Genomic DNA, 16,226 nt, shown 5'->3' with positions numbered 1-16,226 from the left:
GACCCCAATAAAGCCTTTCCTGAATTTCTTGTCTGGCTTTTTATCAATTTCTGTGGATTAAGGAGGCTAGAAGCCCTGGTCAGTGACAATATGATCTGCAGTCGGTTTTTGTAGCCCACATGCATCCAGAGACTTCCCAGGCTGAGCAAAAAGATTTGACCCTTGCCTCATCTTGGAATTCCAATGGCTCCAACCTTGATAGTGTGATTAACCAGATGTCTTTCTCACAATTCCTTTTCTTAAAATATGTATAGAGGCCCAAGTTTACCGTGATCTTCCTGTGTGGCCAGCACTTTGCCAAGTGCTTATGATGTGTTATCTCATTTAGTCCTCGCAACAACTCTACAAGGAAGGTTCATTTATCACCCCAATTTACTGAGGAGCTAACTGGGGATAGGGAGGCTAAGAACTTGTCTAAAGGCTATATACCCAGTGAAAGTCTCTCAGTCATGTCTGACTCTTTGCGACCCCATGGACTATAGCCTGCCAGGCTCTTCTGTCCACGGGATTTCCCAAGCAAGAGTACTGGAGTGGGCTGCCATTTCCTTCTCTAGAGGATCTTCCTGACCCAGGGATTGAACTCTGGTCTCCTGCCTTGAGGCAGATTCCTTACCATCTGACCCACATTATATACCCAGGATGTGGCTATAAGTCTGACTAAGGCACCAGTCTTAACAACCACACTGTTGTCTCATGTATATGATGATTTTCCTTTGTCCTGCTTTAAAGCCTTTAGTTAGTTAGCTAGTTAGTTAAGTTGCTCAGTCGTGTCCGACTCTTTGCGACCCCGTGGACTGTAGCCTACCAGGCTCCTCCGTCCATGGGATTCTCCAGGCAAGAATACTGGAGTGGGTTGCCATTTAAAGTCTTTACATTTTACCAAATCTGGGTCTTATGTGTATTGATCCTGCATGGAGGGTCAGCAAACTATGTCCTATGGGTCAAACTTAGTTACAGCCTATTTTATATATAAAGTTTGCACACTGGGAACAGCTTTTTACATTCTTAAAGGGTTGTTACACATGTGCACATGCACACTAAATTGTACACTTAAATGGGTCAAGCTAGTTAAAAAATGTTTTCTGGCAGGTCCTTTAAACTATTTTTTAAAAAATTGTGGTAAAAAGATATACAATTTGGTATCTTAACCATTTTAAGCTTCCATTTCTTGGCTTTTGTGAATAGTGCTGCTATCCACATGGGTGTGCAAATATCCCTTTGAAATCCTGCTTCAATTTTTTTGGACAAAGGAGCCTGGTGGGCTATAGTCCATGGGGTTGCAAAGAGTCGGACACAACTGAGCGATTAACAACTTTCATATCCAAAAATAAGATTTCTGGGTCTATTTTAAGCTTTTAAACTGTTTTAAAAACAGCAGTAGGACAAATCAGCCTTATTAGCATCTGTTTACTCTTGGGTTTGACTCCAAAGAAGCATTGGGTGGTGTGTTTCTGAACCAGAAGAGCCTAGAAGCTGCCTCCTATGTTTGAAGGCAATTCATGACTTAATTTCACACCGGCTCAAGAGTTGCAACGAATGGGCTTAGTTGCTCTGTGACATGTGGGATCTTCCCAGATCAGGGATCCAACCCATGTCTTCTCCTGCAGCTGGATTCTTTACCTCTGAGCCACCAGGGAAGCCCCTGCAGGTTTTTTTGAATAGTGGAACCACTATTCAAATAGTGAATAGTGAACAAATAGTGAATCACTTCCCTGGTGGTTCAGCGGCAAAGAATCCACCTGCAGTGCAGGAGATGTGGGTTCGATCCCTGGAGAAGGAAATGGCAGCCCACTCAGTATTCTTGCCTGGGAAATCCCATGGACAGAAGAACCTGGCAGGCTACTGTCCATGAGGTTGCAAAAGAACTGGACACGACTTAGCTATTAAACAGCAACAATATTCTAATGAATGTGAGGTGGTATCTCATTGTGGTTTTTATTTCCATTTCTTTGATAATTGGTGAAGTCAAGTATTTTTTTCATATATTTGTTGGCCACTTGTATATCATCTTTAGAGAAATGTCTATTCAAGTCCTTTGCCTATTTTCAATTGGGTTATTTGATTTTTTGTTGTTGAATTCTAGCAGTTCTTTATATATCCTGGATACTAACCCTTTATCAGGAATGTGACTTGCAAATATTTTCTCCCACTTCATAGGTTGCCTTTTTAATTTGTTGATGTGTTCTTTGATGTATACGTTTTTATGTTTGATGTCATCCCATTTGTATACCGTTGCTTTTATTGCTTCTACTTTTGGTATTATAACCAAGAAATCATTTCAAGTCCAATGTCAAGAAGTCTCCCCTTATGTTTTCTTTTAAGGATTTTATAGTTTTGGGTCTTATGTTTAGGCTTTTAATCCATTTTTAGTTCATTTTTGTATATGTATAAGGTAAGGATACAACTTCATTCTTTTGCATAGGGATATCCAGTTTTCCCAACATTATTTTTTGAGGAGAGTATCTTTGCCCCTTGAGAAAGATGTTGAATTTTATGTTATGTGTATTTTAACACATTTTTAGTGTGTTGAAAAAAGAATATGCAATAGAGTTAGTATTTGGCCAACAAAGCCTAAAATATTTACTATTTGCTATTTGACTTTTTATAAAAATGTTAGTTGACACCAGAGCTATCTCCCATGGCATCATAATACAGTACATCAGTGTTATCTGTGTTGATGGTAAGCCCCAGTGTGACATCTGCCGTTCTTAATGAATTTATTGTGTGCGTGACAATGGAGGTGCACCTTTGAGTCTGTGTAGACCTGGGGCTGGTTGCAAGGCAGGCCAACCTGTGGCCTGTGTCTTAACTTTCCTGGTTGTTAAGTGAGGATGAGAAATTTTGCCCTTGATAAGGAGGGAAATGAAAGAGGAGAATCTGACCAAGTCTCACTGAGACATTGGCAGGGAGCTCTGAAGTCCTCTTAGAAGGAAGAATCAATATAAATCATGGGCAACATTATTATCTTAGCAAGTCTTTGGGCTCCTGGTCTACATGTGTAAAATAATCTGCTTAGGCTCAAGAAAAATGCCTTTTCTCCTTTTACACTGAATGTATGAATGCATGACCAACAGACTATCAATTTCATTCTTTTGTTCCTGTCTCACTTCTCTACCCAGGTGGTGAATTTCCCAAGGCTTGGTCAAGATACAGATTTCACTTGTATTTTCTCTGAGCACTTGGTACCATACTTAGCAACAAAGAGCGGCTCTTCTTATTTGTTTACTGCCTGACTCACATGTTATGAAAAGCCCCTAAATGGAAACAGGCCTCCAGGAAGAGTCTCTTAAGGAAAGAAGGGCCTTCTGCCTGCCTCTCAGAGCAGTCTTGAGGCCCTGAGAACAGGTTCTAGCTAACTGGGAGGGCTCTGACTGCCCAAGCATTCCCTCCCTCACCTTCAGAAGACAAATGCTTCATCACTCCCTGTATCTTCAACATTCAACCCACTTCGGTGCTCCAGGAAACATCCTGAGGGTTAATTATTTCTGAGGGCTGACTCAGACAGCATTTTTCTGCCAAAGGATTCTGTCAGCCAAGTGCGGTCCTGCTGTTACCCCTGGTGAGGGAGCCTTTGTGAGTCCTGTCAGGGAGGAAGCCCCACTCGCAGGGAGGCCCCAGGCCCTGTCGCTTGTGGAGTCCAGACCTGATCATCGCCCAGGGCGGGCGGGGCTGGCTGCCGGGGAGGGGGCTGTCGCTGGGGGGAGGGAGGGAGGCCCCGTGTGTGAGAAGCTGAATCCAGAACACTCTCACCAACCAGCTGCCTTTCAGTCGGTCCCCGTGGGGCCACCGCTTGCCTTTCATTTTGTTGATTGGAGATTGTGTCCCTGAATAGAGCTTAATGTCCTTTTGAAATTATCTGTTCTTTTTTTTCTCTGTTAAAAATTTCTCTGGTGTTCTCCATTGGGTTCAGATTGTCACTGTGTCCCTAACGGCTGGAGGTGGATAATGGAACATCCGGAGGAGAGGGATTCTCAAACACAAACTGGCTGCCCTGTGAGGCCAAACTGAGGGAAGGAGGGAGGGAGGGTCGGGGGGGAGTCTCTGGGGGAGCAGGGCCTGGGACACATGCTTTCTCAGGTCAGTGTAGGATGAGGGGGTGGGGGTGGGGGTGGCGAGGCCTGGGAGAGCTGGGAGCAGGGCATTGAAACCAAAGCAGAAGAGGCAGCGAGGCTGTGGAAGGAGGGGAGGGGGGAAGGCAGGTCTGAAGGGAATCTGAGGGATGGAGGTGGCTGGATCGGGATAGCAGAGGGAGATTCAGAGAGGCTGAACTGTGCTTGAGAAACCTGGGACCAGAAGCCAGGTGGGGAGGAGACAGAGTGAATGAGGCCAGGGACTTGCTCCATAGGAGCCATTAGCTTCTTTCTGCCCTCTGCCCACACTGTGGGTAGGAAGGAATCTGCGGGGCAAGACAAACACCATCATCCCCCTCAAATGGCCCATGCTGTGTTTAGGGCTCCTGCTGATGGACCAAAGCTTTGCCTTCATTCAGAAAGAACAGCATTTCCACAAAAGGAATCAGGTGAAGGCAGGGCTATTCTTGTGTGAGAAATGCTAATTATACCAGTCAATTCCATCTCCTCTAAGAACCCAAGGCCTATAGTAAATTACATAGCTACAGTTCTACCCTAGTCCCAATTTACCCACCACGAAACAACACAAAACCCAACACCATGTTTTGCAACAGTCAATAAATATTTATAGAACTGCTTGCATGTAGTACGTACAAGGCAGTATTTAATATGTTAAATAGTTTGATCTCAATAACCTGGTGGTCTGTACTAATAAACTATTTATTTTAAGCCTCAGAGAGGCTTAAAGGTAGCCAGGAATCACAGGACCAAAGAAATCATAAACCTAGGCCTGTCAATGCTGAGAACACAGGCTTGGCATCCAGCAAATGGTGTTTACCTTATCAGAGATCAGGACTTGTGTGCTGCTTCATAACCACATCCAGAGCCCAGAAACTGGGTAGGTCAGTGCCTCCAAATATGCATCAGGGCCACTTTCAGAGGTTCTGTTCTGATCCTCTCTCCTGTGCATGCCCCTCGCTGGCTGTCATCCTGTCCCCCTTCCCCTTCTAGGAATGGAGATGTTAATTTCATTATTCAATGTCCCATGTGCTTGAGTGCCTCCCAAGGTGCCAAGCATTATTCTAATTTCTGGGATTAAGTGAACAGGACAGATTGAAACATCTGCCCTTATAGAGCTCATATTCTAACCAGGGTACAGACATTTGTCTGAGAGATCAGGTCCTGACTGCGTGGATCAGAGAGGACTTACAGAAGAAAAGTAGGTTCTGGGACCCCAAGGCTGCCCTGCAGAGACTGGAGTTGATATCTGCTGGGCTGTGTGCTGACCTTCCTCACCAACACTGCCTGTGCTCCAGATGGAGGCTCTGCAGCTCTGTCTGTGGCCCCCTTCCCTGGTTCTCATCCTAGGATGTGCTTCTAAGCCATGCTGGGCAATTAATATTAGAAGTGATAATTCTACATCACTGCCACGGGATTTAGAATTGAGACTAAAAGAGTCAATCTGGGCTGATCTCTTGAACATGTGAAATACCAGGAGCTAAGGCAAGGCCTTTTGGGTATTTCTTATTACTTTAATTTTTTTCCCCTTCTCTTTAAATAATGTTTATTTCTCACAATTCTGGAGGTTGAAAAGTCCAAGATCAGGTCTTCAGCAGATCCAGTGTCTGGTGAGGGCTCTCTTCCTGGTTTGTGAATGGCTGTCTTTTCCTTATATCTTCACATGGCAGAGAGCAGAGAGAGACCCACTTACCATGTCCTTGTCTGCTTCTTGTTTGTAGAAAAAAACATAGTCTCCTAGGCCTTCCTCAAGTCTCAAAGAATGAATAGATTTAATCAGAGAAGTGAGAAAATGCAGAATCAAAGAAAAACAGTCAAGCTGACAAATAATCGTGAGTGTGTGTGTGTGTGTGTGTGTGTGTGTGTGTGTGTGCGCGCGCGCGCGCTCAGTTATGTCCAACTCTTTGCGACCCCAGGCTCCTCTGTCCATGGAATTTTTCAGGCACGAATACTGGAGTGTACTTTTTATTTTTTTTAACCATGTGAACTGGAGAGCATAAAAAGTCTACTATAGAGTAAGAGGATAGAAATGGACATAGTCATAGAGAGGTGAGTGGCTCAGATGGTAAAGAATCTGCCTGCAATGCAGGAGACCTGGGTTTGATCCCTGGGTAGGGAAGATCCCCTGGAGAAGGGAATGGCAACCCACTCAGTATTCTTGCCTGGGGAAATCCCCAGGATTTCCCAGGATAGAGGAGCCAGGCGGGCTATTGTCCATGGGGTCGCAAAGAGTAGGACACAACTGAGTGACTAACACTTCCACTTCTTCCATAGAGAGGCGACATGGACAGATAGATATCCCAACACCTTCTAGGCCCCAGTGTTAGGGGTTTTCCTAAGACCCAGCTGATCTCCCGCAGGGGACGTAAAAAGAAAACTTCACTCATTCAATGACACCCTTTTGTGCTTATCTGGCTTGAGTTATTTCTCCTACTTAAGACCAATTCAGTCGCAGCTTCAATGTAAACAAGAACTTTGAACTTTTGTTAAAGGCAGAAGCAGCAGACTTAGAACTGGCCTGATAAGACCAGGTCCGGGAGTGACGATCAAATTGATCCCTGGAGACCCTGGATCACTCGGGAAGCTCTCCTGCCTGGCACCACCGCTCTTCTCAGGCCAAGGGCTAAGAGCACACAGTGAACGTGCAAGTTGATCTGGATACAACCAGAATCTGACCTTCACCCAAATCTCCTCTCAGTAAAGGATCAGATTTCTGATCCACATGCATTTTTCCCCCTAGGCCCTAGAAGGGAGAAAAGACTGTGGTAAAAGAAAAAGAAGGAAAATGATAAACTACCTTTTAAACTGTCAGTCCAGTAATGGAGTGGCTGTCAGTATTGATCATCGCAAGATCGTTGCAAGCTTAGCAAGAATCAGCTGCTGGGTCACGGCCTGTTTGGAAAGACAAATGTAGTCCATTAAAAGGGATTGCATATCGGCTACAGAAAGCTTCTTATTTGACTACCTTTACTCCTAACTGGTTTCCACTAGCCCTACAAGGCCCCAGTTTTCCCTGGGAAGCCTTTCCCAAGGTTAGATGAGGGATCACCTCTCTGTTACAGGGCTTCCTCAAAGTACACTATTTAAATTGCCTGATTAAATTCCTGAGAGTGGAGGCCATGTTGCTTCCCTGGTGGCTCAGCAGTAAAGAATCTGCCTCAGCGCTGGCTATGTGGATTCGATCCCTGGGTCAGGAAGATCCCTGAGGTGGGTAAATGACAACCCACTCCAGTATTCTTGTCTGGAAAATTCCACGGACAGAGGAGACTGGCGGGCTACAGTCCACGAGGTTGCAAAGAGTTGGACACGACTTAGTGACTAAACAACAGAGACCCTGTATTTTAGCTCAGTACCTGGTGCATGGTAGATATTTAATACAAATTTATACAGTAAAGGATTGAATTCAAGCCCCAAAGTCTCCTTACCTCACCTTTTATAGACAGCCACATACTCTGTGATTTATCAGGCTTCTCAGGTGGTTCAGTGGTAAAGAATCTGCCTGTGATGCAGGCCATGTGGGTTCGATTCCTGAGCTGGGAAGAGCCCCTGGAGAAGGAAGTGGCAACCCAGTCCAGTATTCTTGCCTGGATAATCTCATGGACAGAGGAGCCTGGTGGACTACTTCCCTTCGGGTCACAGAGTCAGTACAACTGAAGCTAAGCGACTGAAGCACACTAAGCCACTGAGATTCATCATCGTATAAGGCAGACTAAGGTATGTGTGTTTAGGAGGTAGATGGGGCAGACGGGGCTCAGGGCCCTTGACTAGCTAGAAATTCTATTAAATCGGATCCATCAGTTAGAATTAAGTTAGACTTTATGCAACAGAAAACTAGTGTTCATTTTCTCCTGAGAAAGAAGTCCAGAGGAATTCAGTCCTGGACAGTTACCAGTCCTAACATTACCAGGAACCCCAAGATACTCTGACTTTCTTCAGCACCATCCTTTGCACTTTCCAAGGTCACTTCATGGTCCCAGGTCTCCTCATGGTCCAAGAGGACTGTGGTATGTCAGCCATCACATCTGCATCTAGGCAGCAGGACAGAAGGAGAAGGCCAATGGACAACAAAAGGATTTCTGGCCCATCTGAATCTAAGCAGACTTTCTGGAAATTGTACACTAACATCCTCTTTTATCTAATTGGTCAGGAAAGTTTGGAAATGTGGACTGTAGCTGGGCACACTGCTGCTGCAAATAAACTTGGAGTTTTATAATTAAGGGAGAAGAGGAGAACAGCTAGTATGCAGGAACCTGAAGCCTCTGCCCCAGTCTCCAAGTAAAACTGTCAGAACACCCCCCCACCCCCGACCTTTACTATAAGTTAAAATATCAATAGATCTATAGGCGGCTCCACTTTGCTTTATATCTTGGTTCCCTTTGATGGAGAGGCTAGTAATCAACCTTTTCATCTCTTTGTAGAGAACTAAGAGAAACATGGGAAGGGTCATCTCCTGTGCTCTGGTTTTCGTTTGCACCCATCGCTTGCCTTCACTATGAGATGGGACTCTATGAAGGGGTCACCATAAACAAACTGCAGAAAGGCTCTGTAGCAAGTGGGCAACTCTCAGAAGCCTGGATGACTCAGCCGAAATGGGGATTGCCGACAACATTGAACGAAACACAGGCCACTGGGGGCCCTGCTATGGGGTTGACAGCCTGGATGCTTTGTATTTCAGATCTGAAGCTTGTAGAAAGTGCTCTGACTACCTGCAGGTCTGTGCACTGGCCTCCAGGACAAGAAGGAGGAGGAGGGAAAATTTCCCTCCACCCTCATCCCCCAAGGCAGATGGTTCCCAGAGGCCACACTCAGTGCATCCTCACCAGGACCTGGGCAGAAGGCCCCACTACCTTGCACTATCTAATTAGCATGCTCTCCAACTGCAGCTTGATTTTCTCTTACTCTGGAACCATCCGAATGCAGGACAACTGATAAAGGAAACATGGGAAGTCATAACGTGCACTGGCCCTGACCCTTGCTTTCTGTGCTGCTTTGCTGACTTGTGTAACTTCCCCCAACATGTCTACTTCCTCAGGTGAAATAGGAGTGATAACACCACACCTATCTCACCAAGGGGCTCTGAGGAGCAAGCAAGATAATGCTGGTGAGTGCATTTAGAATAGTGCCTGAGTACAATAGGTTCTCAACAGATAATAGTCAAGTTTACATCTGAGGATGTAGAATGGAGATAGATGACCAAAGCCATTGTAGAGACTCAACCCCTGAACAAAGCTTCCTCTGAAACTAGAGAAATATGCAACCCTGGTATCTGGGCTGGAATCCCAGGAAGGGATGGGCAGTCAACCTTGGAAAGCCAGCCCCAGCCCCAGACACCAGGCTCCAAAGGGCAGGGGCCCCTCCCCAGCTGAGGGCAGCGCCCAGAGAATGGATTCACATCTTGTCCTGGTGACACTGCACTTGGAAAAACGTGACTGATTCTGTGGTTCAGGTTGAAAAGGGAGGAGAAAAAGACTGAATGCCTTTGCATAAAGCATGCATGCTCCCTGAACTTTCTGGTTAGAGAGGCACTTGGTTATCATTTTCATTAGTGTCTCTTAAGACAATCTCGGAGATAGCTTATCCCTATTGAAGGCAGAACATAGAAGTAACAGGCTGAAAAGGATGAGACCGAGTAGCAAAAGCTGAGTTGATGACTCCCAGATTTCCAGCATGTTGCTTACTTAACTCAGCAAGCTCCAGCCATCCACTGGGTGAGTGCCTGCTGGGGCCTCTGTGGTCCGTGTACTCACTGCTCACAACGGCCACTCATAATCCCAGGAAAAATGCACATGTGGAATTCTAGGATATGGGACTGTTTTCACTCACAGCTTAGGACAAGAGGTGAAAAATGACTCATCCAACTGGATCACAAGTGGATCTGTCTGCCAGCAAGTCCTGGAGCAGGGAGGTGGGATCTCTTCCAGGACAAATGTCACACTATAGAGCCCTGGAGATGCAGTGGGGCTGGGATAGGGTTAAGAGAGCCAGATGCAGCCCTATGTTTTCAACGCCTGCAAGAAATCATGGCTGGAGTGTGGCCCCAGTGGGCTAAGGAGGAAGCTGAGGCAAATCTGGGTGTCGAGATAAAGGCAGTTCGTGCTTACTCTGCATCTACTGTGAGCTGAGCCCTGTCTCATTACATATGTTAGCTCATTCTTGGCTATGATTCTAGGAAGCAGGTATGATCATTATCGTCTTTACAGAGGCTGGGCCTTGAGCTCAGACAATCAGGCTCCTGATTCTGGAATCTCCACTGTTCTTCCTTAAGCTGCCTCTCAGGACAGAATTAGTGTGAGTCCATGGAGCTGAGTGTTGGGCTCTGGCTCCGGGGAAGAGTGCCCCTCAGGGACAAAGCCTAGCCTGCTCCTAGTGGGGGCTAGTCTGCCCCCCTCACCCAAGGGTCTCATGCCTTTGATCAAGGCAGGCGGTGTCGTGATCTGTCGCTGGCACCACAAGCAGAATCACTCCTGTCACATGTCCTCCTGGTCGGGTAGGTTTTCAGGGGACAGGTGGCTTAGTGAGCTTGTCTGGAACTGTGCCAGGAACGTGGTGAACCCACTCGGCCTGACGGGTGAGGGAATTAGGAGCAGGGGGCCAATGGCTTTTCCTTCTTTGCTGAAGCCTGTGGGCACTTGAAACCAGCCCCTTGAAAGCTCAGGCCTAACTTCATGCTTTCCTGGTCCTGGGGAACAGAGTTTACAGATTCCGGAGAGCAAATCTCATTTCGTTTGGATTCCAACACCGAAGCAGCTCCCTCTGCTCATTGAGGCAGAGCCCCTTCCTTTTGCTTCTCCAGAAAACCCCGGAGTAACTGCTGTTGTGGATTACTAAACTGAATCAGCCTGGAAGCTGCTGGGGTGGCCCCACTTGCCAGGGGTGTTCAGACAAGGAGACTGCCTGAGCTGGAGCTTCTGGGAGGACTCCGAGAGGTGGCAGGTCTGCCTCAGCTGTGTGATCATTAACTCCTGGGGGAAAACTGACTAGTCACAACCATCCAATGCCAGTTGTCAAGACAGGCCTCAGCAAGCAGGCAGCATGGTGGGAGGTGTCCTGAGTCAGCTGGGAGGGGAGAGCTACCTGAGGGCTGACCTAAGTCAACATGTGTCATGCCCTTTCTGCCCTCTGGCAGCCTCTGCTTCTTCCTAACACCTTTTCTCCACCAGGTGCCCTGCGTGGTGTGGACAGCAAGCAGGATGGGAGGATGAGAGACCCCCGGCAGAGCGGGCAGCAGTCCTTTCCTCCCGCCACACCCGCCGGCTTACACTCCAGATGCAGGTGACTGCCCCTCCCAGGGGGACGCCACCAGGTCTTTTGTAACGTTTTAAAGCAGCCGTGGAAGTGCCAGATGACAACATTTCCCTTGGAGATTGAGAAACTGTGATTTGGGTGATGGCAGGATTCTGAAACTTGGGACAGGTTTGCTTCCCAGGGGCGGAGAGGGTGAGGTCAACCAGGCCCGCGTCCCAGGTTAGCCAGAGGACCTCAACCCTCTTATTTTCTATACTGAGGTTGGGTAAAGATTTCACCTGAAAGAGTTCCTTTTCTTCAAAAATGTTGACAGCGGTGAACTTCCCGGGTTGGTCCAGTGGCTAAGACTGTGCACTCCCAATGCAGAGGGCCCGGGTTCGACCCCTGGTCAGGGACCTAGATTCCCACATGCCACAAATAAGAGTTCACATGCTGCAACTGAAGTTCCTGTGTGCTACAGCGAAGGTCGAAGATTTCGAGCATTGCAAGTAAGACAGAGCACAGCCAAATAAATCAGTATTTTAAAATGTTGATAGTGGGACTTCTCTGGTGGTCCAGTGGCTAAGACTCTGTGCTTCCACTGTAGGAGACACAGGTTCAATCCATGGTCAGGGAACTAAGATCCTGCATGCCACGTGGCGTGGCCAAAACAGAAAAAAAAAAAATAAAGCTTTTTAAATGTTGGAAGAGCCCTGGTGTACATTATCCTCTCCCTATTCCTTAGTAGCTATGAAGAGTTTTGAAAAAGCAAAGAGGGAGAGGCACTCAGTCCCTGGGTGTGAGGAAAGGTGACAAAATCATCTAGGCCACAGCAGGGCACCTGTGAAGGAGTCTCTACACCTCCCTCTAAAAGACATGGATCCTGGCCTAACAGGCTCCTCAAACTCTCTTTTTTGAGGCATATTTATTATTTTAGTTGCTCAGTCGTGTCTGCCTCTTTGTGACCCCACGGACTGTAGCCTCTGTCCATGGAATTCTCCAGACAAGAATATTGGAGTGGGTTGCCATTCCCTCCTCCAGGGGATCTTCCCCACCCAGGGATCGAACCTAGGTCTCCTGCATTGTGGGCAGATTCTTTAGCATCTGAGCCATCTCCAAGGCATAGTAAGATCACAGTTTGAAATATTAATCTGAGGTAACAATCACATAGAGGATTCCTACATAATCCAGAGCTTAAAAAAAAAAATGTGAATTAAGTCATGAATGCCTTCAAACATAGGAAGCAGCTTCTAGACTCCTCGGGTCCTGACAGATACCACCCAATGCTGCTTCAGAGTGAAGCCCAAGAGTAAACAGATGCTAATTAGGCTGATCTGTCCTTTTCTCTCTTTTCCTGGACGTTTGAACCTCTGAATACAGAGAAGCAGAAAGGAGCATCTCAACCCATTTAGGTGATGGCCTCCTTTGGAGTGAAATGTGAGGCCAGGGCTCCAGCCTGCCGCAGTCCTGAGAATCCCCAGGAAGGCTTTGTGCTCTGACCTGGATGCCTGTCCAGAGCGCCTTGGCTGGGCTTCCCTTCCCTCGGGGTCATGTAGCTATCAATACACTGGTAATGTTTCCTTTCACGGCCTTTTTCAAAGTGCCAGGTGAATGCCAAACGCTAACTTTGCAAGGTTCATTCACCCCCGGGCTGAAGCTTTTCAAGCAGTGTAGGAAGGTTATATGTTTGCAAACCAGCATAGTAGGGCAGAGTGATTTGGAAGCCATTTCATTTTTTCAGTTCATCAAACTCCTACTCACTGGGAAACTAAACCAGCGATACGAAACCTTTCTGGAGTTGTGACACCCTATTGTCACTCATTTCATCTCATCAAACACCCACCCCTCTTAAAAATGCCATGAGGCACGTATTTATTTTTAAGATGAAGGTGAATTAAAATTGGAAAATTACCCAAGAATTTTCTGGCACTCTAGCAAAAAAAAAAAGGTTTACCAGAGATGTTTGGATATCAGAAATAGGGATCAGTACTATATACAGGGAAGACCTTTGACCAAACTGAAAAGTTGGGGGGATTTTTCTTTGCTGCCTCCGCCCTCCCACTACACAATTCTTTCCCCCTGTGGACATCCCCGCCACAACATACGTGTTCTCTTACTGCCCTGTGCCTCCCTTCATAGTACCTCACGCAGGACTGGCCTTTACCGACCCCTTCACTCCCTGCTTTCAATGTGTCTTCTACTGTTTCTGTCAGCACTTATCTAGTGCCAGAATCTGCAGGTTTCTCTTGTAGGCTAGTTGTTGGGAAAGAAAAACTAATAACTTCTAAGTTCTCTTCCAGTGTGAAAATTTTAATAGAGTTAATTTTGGTAAAAATGCATCTCTCTCAGGGATAATGGTAATTTAGCTAGAGATAGTATCATACACAAAAGAATTCATTTCCAGTGGAATTTTAACAGGTAATATTGATAGAAATGGCTGCTGGAGAGTTGAGAGATTAGCCCATTCTAGTCATGCAAGCCTTTGCTTTGGGATAGTATAAAAGGCCCTGAATAAGAGTCAGGTGACCTGAGTCTATTTCTGACTGCATCCAACTCAACCAATATTTACTAAGCACCTACGCTATTCCTGGCATTAGGCTAGGTCCTGGGAATCCAAAGATGAATGAGAAATACTCCATGTCCTCAGTGAACTTCTAGTCCATTAAGAGGCAGCTAATATCGTGATGAATGTTTCCCCAGCAGTACAGACAAAACACCATGGGAACACCAAGAGAGGATAATTAATTCTGCCTGGTGAAAGCTACAGAGAATTAATGTTTGCATCGAATCTTTAAGGATGAGAAGGACTTCAGCAGACTGAGCAAGAGAGTGAGGACAGTGAGGGAAAAACACTGAAACAAAAGTACAAGAAAGAGGCTACCCGGGTGGGGGTGGGGGTCCAGACATGTGTGACTCAGGAAGGGAAGGGGCAGGGGTGACGCTGAAAAGCAAGGAAGGGGTCAGAGTTTGGAAGGGCTGTCAGGAGTGGAAATGTTACTCTGCAGCCTGTGTGGAGCCATGACAAGCTTTTTGAACTTTCATGGAGAGACCATTGAGGACACTGTCACCTTCTCATAGGCAAGAGGCATGGCAGTTTTACCCAGGGCTATGAGGATGGAGAGAAGGGAAAGAGATGCTCTGAGGATGGAATGACTGCAAACAATTGGTAGCTTAGATGCTGGAGGTCAAGGTGAGGGAGAAGTCATGAGTGACAGATGAGGCTTTCTGCACAAGCTTCTACGTGGTGGCAATGCCAGTGCGTGAAGACAAGAGGGGGAAATAATAATGAGCTTGGTTTTGTGCCTGTTGGGTTAACAGACCAGGGTGTGGAGTGAGGGTGGTGATTGGTATTCTTGCAGAGGATTCTTCTGTTGTTTATGATTCAGGTCTTCCTAAGAGGACACCAAGTTCTCTTGGTGTCTGTGCCAGCCACATGTCCGCACACACCCATCTTTGATGTGTGATATGTGGCATCATCTTCCGATGTCATCACGTCTTCTGTCAGTCAGCAGGAATTTCGTATGCTGGAAGGGAACTTAGAAGGTATTATCTCCTTCCCAAAGCAACAACAAGCCAATGAGAACCACCTGCACAAGGAGTTGGCATTGTTTAAGTGTTAACAAGAGTGTTGGAAGGAGACAGGCGCAAATGTAGACAGGTGCAAACAAGAGCCCTGGGACTGCTGCTGCCATTAACCAGAGTCAAGGCCAGATGGAAGCTTCTGGAAGCTCAGGTCCCCCTTGAGGACAGACATGCTTCTCCACTTTCTAGATGTTAATAGATGCCCTCTTCCTTTATCTCATGTTTTCACTTCATCTTTCTTAAGTAACATCCTTGCCTGGGGAACTATCTTTCCAAAGAAAACTTGTGACTTTCTTCTGATTATTTCAGCAGGAACATTGTTTAGTGAACACCAATGTTCATTTATGAGCTAGAACTCTGTTATGGAGATAAAGTGGTTTGGGAAATGTTTGGACAATTAGAAATACATCTTGAAAATCCTAAAAATGTGCATGCTCTTTGACCTGGTAACCCTTCTTTGATTTCTCACTAAAGTAATAGTGGATGAGTGTACAAATATGTATGTGTAAGATTATGGATCTTGTTTGTTATAATATTAAAAAAACTGAGAAATAACCTAAAAGCCTCAAAATAAGAGATTAAGTAAATTGATCACAATTATCCACATAACAGAATTTTATAAAAATTAACTCATTAAAAATGACAATATATCAACATTTATTGACGACTAGAAAGCTAGAAAGATGTTCAGGTTTCATTCATTGAAAACAACAGCGTACATAAATATATTATGTAAAATTTTAATAAAACTATCTGCAAACAAAAATCAGGAAAATGTAAATAATAATTATCTGAGAGAACGATGGGAGGAATTTCTATTGGTATAATTGTTTTTCTTTCTGCTTGTTTTTATTTCCTAATCTTTTTACAACTAGTATTGCTGGCATGACTAAATATCTATACTTCTCTTAAACATGCAACAGACAGTTTATCAGCTGTCTTTCCAGATTGAAGATCAAAGGAAGAACAGAAAAGCTTTTGGGAAAAAAAACTCTATTGAAAAAAAAAGTGGCTGACTTGGAAATTATGAGCTACAAAGTATATTTTACAAGGGAATCTCCCTTCTTCCACCCATGCACCCTCTGAGAGAGTCTTTGGCACCCTCTGGGGGATTCTTTGGCACCCTCTGGGGGATTCTTTGGCACTGGGTACTCTCATGTCATAGTCACATATGACATAAAGGGTCATCTATAGAGTCCTGTTGGGAGAAGGCAATGGCAACCCACTCCAGTATTCCTGCCTGAAGAATCCCAGGGACAGGGGAGCCTGGTGGGCTGCCGTCCATGGGGTCTCACAGAGTCGGACACGACTGAAGCGACTTAGCAGAATAGG

The sequence above is a fragment of the Dama dama genome, chromosome 14 (assembly GCF_033118175.1).
Source record: "Dama dama isolate Ldn47 chromosome 14, ASM3311817v1, whole genome shotgun sequence".
NCBI lineage: Eukaryota > Metazoa > Chordata > Mammalia > Artiodactyla > Cervidae > Dama > Dama dama.
This window is presented reverse-complemented; position numbering follows the sequence as displayed.